Source organism: Schistocerca piceifrons, chromosome 11 (genome assembly GCF_021461385.2).
Source record: "Schistocerca piceifrons isolate TAMUIC-IGC-003096 chromosome 11, iqSchPice1.1, whole genome shotgun sequence".
In the NCBI taxonomy this organism is placed as follows: domain Eukaryota; kingdom Metazoa; phylum Arthropoda; class Insecta; order Orthoptera; family Acrididae; genus Schistocerca; species Schistocerca piceifrons.
In genome coordinates, this window is record NC_060148.1 from 48,771,463 (window position 1) to 48,778,839 (window position 7,377).

The window sequence follows — 7,377 nt, forward strand, 5'->3', positions numbered from 1 at the left end:
AAGTATTTTGGACAGGTCAGGACAACTGCTGGTGAATCCTGTGGATACCTTGGGCAGATGGAGGGAATATTTTGAAGAGTTGCTCAATGTAGGTGAAAATGCGATCAGTAATGTTTCAGATTTCGTGGTAGAATGGGATAGGAATGATGATGGAAATAGGATCACATTTGAGGAAGTGGAGAAAATGGTCAATAGATTGCAGTGCAATAAAGCAGCTGGGGTGGATGAAATTAAGTCAGAACTCATCAAATACAGTGGAATGTCAGGTCTTAAATGGCTACACAGGATAACTGAAATGGCTTGGGGTCGGGACAGGTTCCATCAGACTGGACAAAAGCAGTAATCACACCAATCTTTAAACATGGAAACAGAAAAGATGGTAACAACTACAGAGGTATCTCTTTAATCAGCGTTGTGGGTAAAATCTTCTCAGGTATTGTTGAAAGGAAAGTGCGAGTATTAGTTGAGGATCAATTGGATGAAAATCAGTGTGGGTTTAGTCCTCTTAGAGGTTGTCAGGACCATATCTTTACCTTACGGCAAATAATGGAGAAGTGTTATGAGTGGAACAGGGAATTGTATCTGTGCTTTATAGATCTAGGAAAGGCATATGACTGGGTTCCTAGTAGGAAGTTATTGTCTGTTCTATGAGATTATGGAATAGGAGGCAAACTTTTGCAAGCAATTAAAGGTCTTTACATGGATAATCAGGCAGCAGTTAGAGTTGACGGTAAATTGAGTTCATGGTTCAGACTAGTTTCAGGGGTAAGACAAGGCTGCAACCTGTCTCCACTGTTGTTCATGTTATTTATGGATCATATGTTGAAAACAATAGACTGGCTGGGTGAGATTAAGATATGTGAACACAAAATAAGCAATGCGGATGACTTAGTTGTGATGGCAGATTCGATTGATAGTTTGCAAAGTAATATTTCAGAGCTAGATCAGAAATGTAAGGACTATGGTATGAAGATTAGCATCTCCAAAACGAAAGTAATGGCAGTGGGAAAGAAATATAAATGGATTGAGTTCCAAATAGGAGGAACAGAGTTAGAACAGGTTTCAAGTACTTAGGATGCATATTCTCACAGGATGGCAACATAGTGAAAGAACTGGAAGCGAGGTGTAGCAAAGCTAATGCCGTGAGCGCTCAGCTATGATCTACTCTCTTCTGCAAGAAGGAAGTCAGTACAGAGACTTTGATATCTGTGCACCGTTCAATCTTCCGACCAACTTTGTTGTATGGAAGCGAAAGCTCGGTGGATTCAGGTTACTTTATCAACAAGGTTGAGGTTGCGGATAGGACTGTAGCTAGGATGATTGCAGGTACTAGAAGATGGGAACAATGGCAGGAGGGTGTCCACAATGAGGAAATCAAAGAAAAACTGGGAATGAACTCTATAGATGTAGCAGTCAGGGCGAACAGGCTTAGATGGTTCATCTTACACGCATGGGAGAAGCAAGGTTACCCAAGAGACTCATGGATTCAGCAGTAGAGGGTAGGAGGAGTTGGGGCAGACCAAGGAGAAGGTACCTGGATTCGGTTAAGAATGATTTTGAAGTAATAGGTTTAACATCAGAAGTGGCACCAATGTTAGCACTGAATAGGGGCTCATGGAGGAGTTTTATAAGGGGGGCTATGCTCCAGACTGAATGCTGAAAGGTATAATCAGTCTTAAATGATGATGATGATTAATTAATCCAATGTATTTTCTGTTCCATGTACTATGTATTAAGAGTATGATTGCAAGAGTTGAAGAAGATTAAGCAGTTCACTCATGATGTCATAGTCATGAACGCTTGATACACTGATGTGATCTATTCGGCCTGTTGTAGGGGCCCAACTGTACGACGCTGCACGGTGTCATGGTTGCACAGATGGACCTTGCCCCGGATGTTGGGAGGGAAGTTTCAGACCGTGCAGCCTATTGGGCACAGTTTGAGTCAAGTCATGACATCCTGTGGTTGCACAAAAAGCATTATTCAACATCGTGGCATTGCTGACAGAGTTCCTCTGAGCCATAGTCTATAGGTCGCGGTCATCCACTGCAGTAGTATTACGGCCTGATTGAGGCATTTCATCAACAGTTTCTGTCTCTCTGTATCTCCTCCATGTCCGAACAACATCGCTTTGGTTCACACTGAGACGCCTAGACACTTCCTTTGTTGAGAGCCTTCCTGGCACAAAGTTACAATGCAGACATGATCAAACTGCAGTATTAACTGTCTAGGCACGGTTGAACTATAGACAACATGAGCCGTGTACCTCCTTCGTGGTGTAATCACTGGAACTGATTGGCTGTCAGTCCCCTCCATCTAATAGGTGCTGCTCATGCATGGTTGTTTACATCTTTGGGCACTTTTAATGGAGCTCTGAACAGTCAAAGGGACCGTGTCTGTGATACAATATCCACAGACAACATCTGTCTTCAGGAGTTCTGGGAACCGGGGTGATGCAAAGCTTTTTTTGATGTGTGTATATGATTTAATATACAGTTTGGAAGTTAGGAGATGAGGTACTGGCAGAAGTAAAGCTTTGAGGATGGGGCGTGAGTCATGCTTGGGTAGCCCAGTTGGTAGAGCTTGGTGGAGCACTTGCCCACAAAAGGCAAAGATCCTGAGTTCGAGTCTCAGTCCTGCATACAGTTTTAATCTGCCAGGAAGTTTCATATCAGCGCACACTCCTCTGCAGAGAGAAAATCTCATTCTGGAAACATATATTACCTGCCCTATCATCCTATTAGAAATATCTTTAAATGCAGTAGTTTTGAATGCATTTTTGAATGGATATTTTAGATATGTATTTTTATCATGTATTTTGAAAGATATTTTGATTTTTACAGATTTACTTGTATGTTCCTCTCATGCTGTCATATCTATGTCATCGTTTACTGCTGTACTTTAAACACACTTTAAACACAAGTTTAAGTACTATAGTAGAGCCACATTAATCATTAGGCCTGTCAGCCAACTTTAAACGTAAGTCACCATACTGAAAGGAGAATATGTACTTCATGTGATGTCAGTGTAAGTTTCCTGTATTGCCTCAATTTGTATCTTTTACAGTGTATATTCTGATGATGCTCTTGTTAATCTGAAGAGTGAAACCAGTCAATACAACAAAAAAAGTGTGACTTTTAGCTGTTTTCAAAAATTTAATTTGGATATTGCATAATTAGAAAATCTGCCCAAATGGAAATTCAATATGAGGCCTCTGCAGGTGCTGATAACGCTTCTCATATGATTATGCAGCTTCTCTGTCTCCTTCACAATGACCACTTAATGTCCTAATATGTTCATGCCTTTTTTATATTGTACCAGACCTGGTAACAACACAAAACATAAAAAACAGTAATGCACTCTTATGGCCTTTCTACCCGTTGTGTGTGTGTGTGTGTGTGTGTGTGTGTGTGTGTGTGTGTGTGTGTGTGTGTGTGTGTGTGTGTGTATATACTTGTAATTATTGCTCTTGACTCCAGTAAAGCTTATAGCACTATCATAAACTTTCTTTCCAATTTTTTCACAGTAAATAGGTATCTAAATATCTAATTAAATTAGATGCTTTATTTCAGTAACAAATTTGGTTCTTGTTACATAATTTATAAGGTAATTTGAGATAATTTTGTGATAGAGCAAGGAGTACTGGTAGTCTTGTGTGAAGTTTGAAAAGTACTGGAGAGGCACTGGCAATAGTCAGACTGTGAGGATGGGGTGCCAACTGTACCAGGGTAGTTCAGCCAGGAAGAGCATTCCACTGAATGGTGACATTTCAGGTTTGAATCGTGGTCTGCACCAAGTTTTAGTCTGCTAGGAAGTTCCAAATTACAATGCAGTTGTGGTAACTGAACTGAGAGGTATTTGACAAGAAATCAGGCAGATGTCGGTCCATCCTGTGTTTACCCGAGTCAGCGCTGTCACGGTCTCCTGTGCCGGATGTAATGCAGCTGCCCTCGGAATGACACAAGCACTTCATTTGCAGCTGATGCCGTTGTATGTGGTGGACACAATGAGCGGCATGCCGGGCCTCTTCGTCGCTGGCATCTTCAGTGGTTCCCTCAGCACCGTCTCGTCAGCTGTCAACTCGCTGGCTGCCGTCACATTGGAGGATTACTTTAAGGTGAGGCCTACTGCAGCTGCGATGAGAGGAATATGTGGGCTATGTGTGGATGGATGTCATATGTCCCTGTATTAAAAACAGTTGATGTATGGTGTTTGTGCACCAGTGTGTGTGTGTGTGTGTGTGTGTGTGTGTGTGTGTGTGTGTGTGTGTGTGTGTGTGTGTGTTTGTTTTTAAATGCATTAACTGGATGGGCCTACTTTATTATTTGTTTTGAATTGTAGATCATTTTTGTTGTCTGGAGCCTGGTTTGCACAGGAGAAGATACAGGAGAATGAGCATCTGCCAAGAAATGTTCTGTCTTTTGTAAATGGTACGTAAGTGAACAGCCTTTGATCACATTTGGTTCACAGTTACTTACACTCACACTTGTTCCACTGGTTGAACTGGAGTGAGTGATAGAGTGGTCTGAAAAAAAAAAAACAAGTAATTTTGGTGATACAGCACTATATGTATCATATATGCTTCTGGGAGCCAAGCGATCCACACAACAAATGCGAAACAAAAAGAAATATGATAAGTAGATAGTTGCCAAAGCTCTTACAGGTCCAGCTGGGGATGTGAGAATGATGATAAATCCATTACATGCATCATCAGGTGAGAACGGAGCCAATAAGTACAAGCTTTCTTGTTTCTTCTTGTTAAAAGGGTAAAGCATAACATAATTCTGCAAAAGTAAACAAGTATGAATGTGTGTCTATTGTGCTGACTAAACTAAAAATGTACAAAATATTTTATCATTCTCTCTGCTTAAGAGCATGGTAGCTGTAATTAAATTGATGATGCCTGTCATTTTAGAGGTTTTTAATGTTAGACCTGAATAAATAAAAATCTTTTTCATTGATTATGCAATCTCTCTTCTAACTCATTTGACACGTTTACATACATTTGATGCTTCATTAATCATACTTTCACATTATAATCATTATAAATAGTAGCGCGCATGATAATGGGATGTTTGTGCTAGAACACTTGTCTCATTAAATTTAATTTCATGATTCCCATCTCGAAAAACATGCTCAGCTACGGCCGATTTTTTGATGTGTCCTAAGCGACAGTTTCTTTTATGTTCAGCTAAGCGGGTATTTACACTTCTTTTCATTGTTCCAATATATACTTGTCCGCAACTGCATGGAATTTTGTATACCCAGGTGTTGCTATGGGATGTCGGGCGTCTTTTGCAATTCTTAAATATTCCTTAATCTTCTTGGTGGGTCTGAAGATTGTTTTGATCCCATACTTGGCCAGAACTTTCCCGACACGGTCCGTAACCTTATTAGTAAATGGTAGGAAAACTTTTCCAGTAGGTGACCATTGTTGCTCTGGACATAGCAGATTTTGTTGGCTCTGGCCACCAAGGTTTTAATGACACCTCTTTTTTGCCTAGGATGAGGGTTAGATTCCTTGTGGAGGTATCAGTCCATGTGAGTGTTCTTTCTATATACCTTGTGGCCCAGCGTCCCATCCACCCGTTTAATTACCAACACATCCAGGAAATTGAGTTGACCATTGCTCTTTTTCTCCATCGTAAACTGTATCTTCGGATTAATGCTGTTCAGGTGCACCAAGAAGACATCCAACTCTTCTTCACCATGAGTCCACACTACAAATGTGTCATCAACATAGCGGTACCATTTAGCAGGCTTTTTACTGGCAGTCTGCAGTGCTGGCTGTTCGAAGATCTCCATAAATAAATTGGCAACAGCTGGGCTGAGAGGGCTTCCCATAGCCACCCTGTCGATCTGTTCGTAAAACTAGTTATACTGGAAATAAGTTGTTGTCAGGCAGTGTTTAAATAAAGCCACTATGTCAGTCGTAAAAATATCTGCTATATATGAAATAGCTTCATTTACAGGCACAATGGTAAACACTACATCGAAGCTCACAAGAATATCACTTGGGCTGATGTTAAGCTCCCTCAGATTTTCAATAAAATGCGCCAAGTTGTTAATGTAACTGTCCGTTCTGCCGATGTGTGGTTGCAGCAAGCAGGTGAGGTATCTGGCCACCTCTTGTGTCGGAGATCCTATGGCACTCACAATTGGTCTCAACGGGACCTTTGGTTTATGCACCTTTGGGAGTCCAAAAAGTCTTTGTGGATAAGCTTCGTTTTGCAGAGTTGTTTTTTATCATCCAAAGAAAGAGAAGATTGTTTCACCAGTTGATTGGTATTTCTCAATATTTTGGTTGTAGGATCCTTCTGAAGCTTTTTGTACATAGTGGGATCCAAAAGGTCACTAATCTTGTGATAATCTTCAGTATTCAGGAAAACCGTAGCATTTCCTTTATCAGCTGCAAGTACAATAATGCTCTTACGCGCATTGATCTCCCTCAGTGCCCTCCTTTCCGATTGAGACAAATTGCTGGTAGATGGTTTCGCTTGGCGTAATATTCTGGCTGTTTCAGTCCCAACTGCATCCACGGAGTGCGATGGTAACAAACGGATTCCTGCCTCCACATTCGCTATAATGTCCTCCGTAGGAACCTTTAGTGGCGTGACTGGAAAGTTGCCTCCTTTCGACAGAACTGAATGTTCCTATTTTGTTAATTCTCTCCCAGACATGTTAATCACAGTTTGAGAGTTGCCAGCGACTGATGTTTCACCTCTGCCTTTCTGTAGGCCATGGAATTTCCTCTTATTGCCCATTAGTTGCCATTTCTGCACTGATCTCCACGGTCCTGAATGTTACAGTCCACCTCATTCCAGTCATAACACTGCATTGTGTTACTGATGTATAAATGGAGATGTAAGAGCTTACTGCTAGTTTCCGCTAGTTCTCGCTGCGTATGGTGAATTCGTTCAGATATCGCTAAGACTGCCATCCGTGCTTCTTCACAGAGCAGGCGAGCCACAGACCTCCACACTCTGTTAACTGGCACAGACATTAAACACCTTGTCACCGACTTGCGATTCCACCACCCTTCGACCACTGTCCGTAGATGCTAATGACGGCAGTACGCCAAAATCCAATGAACTGTGCAGTTTCCACAGTGCTCATAGCCACTTGTTCTCACATCACATACCTACAGTGCACCAGGCTGCACTGAATCTGGCAATAGGCAGCGGCCTCACAATTTTGTCCTATCGGTGTAAACACGGATTACTGTCACGATACCGTGAACAGACTGCCGAGAGACCACCGCCGGAACATTGCAGAGACAGGTATCAGTTACTGTGTTAGTGCAGGGGCTCTGCGTACATGGTCGCTAGCCAGCTGTGCGATTGCCGTTCATGACGAAACGGTGACGCAGTTTTGCGG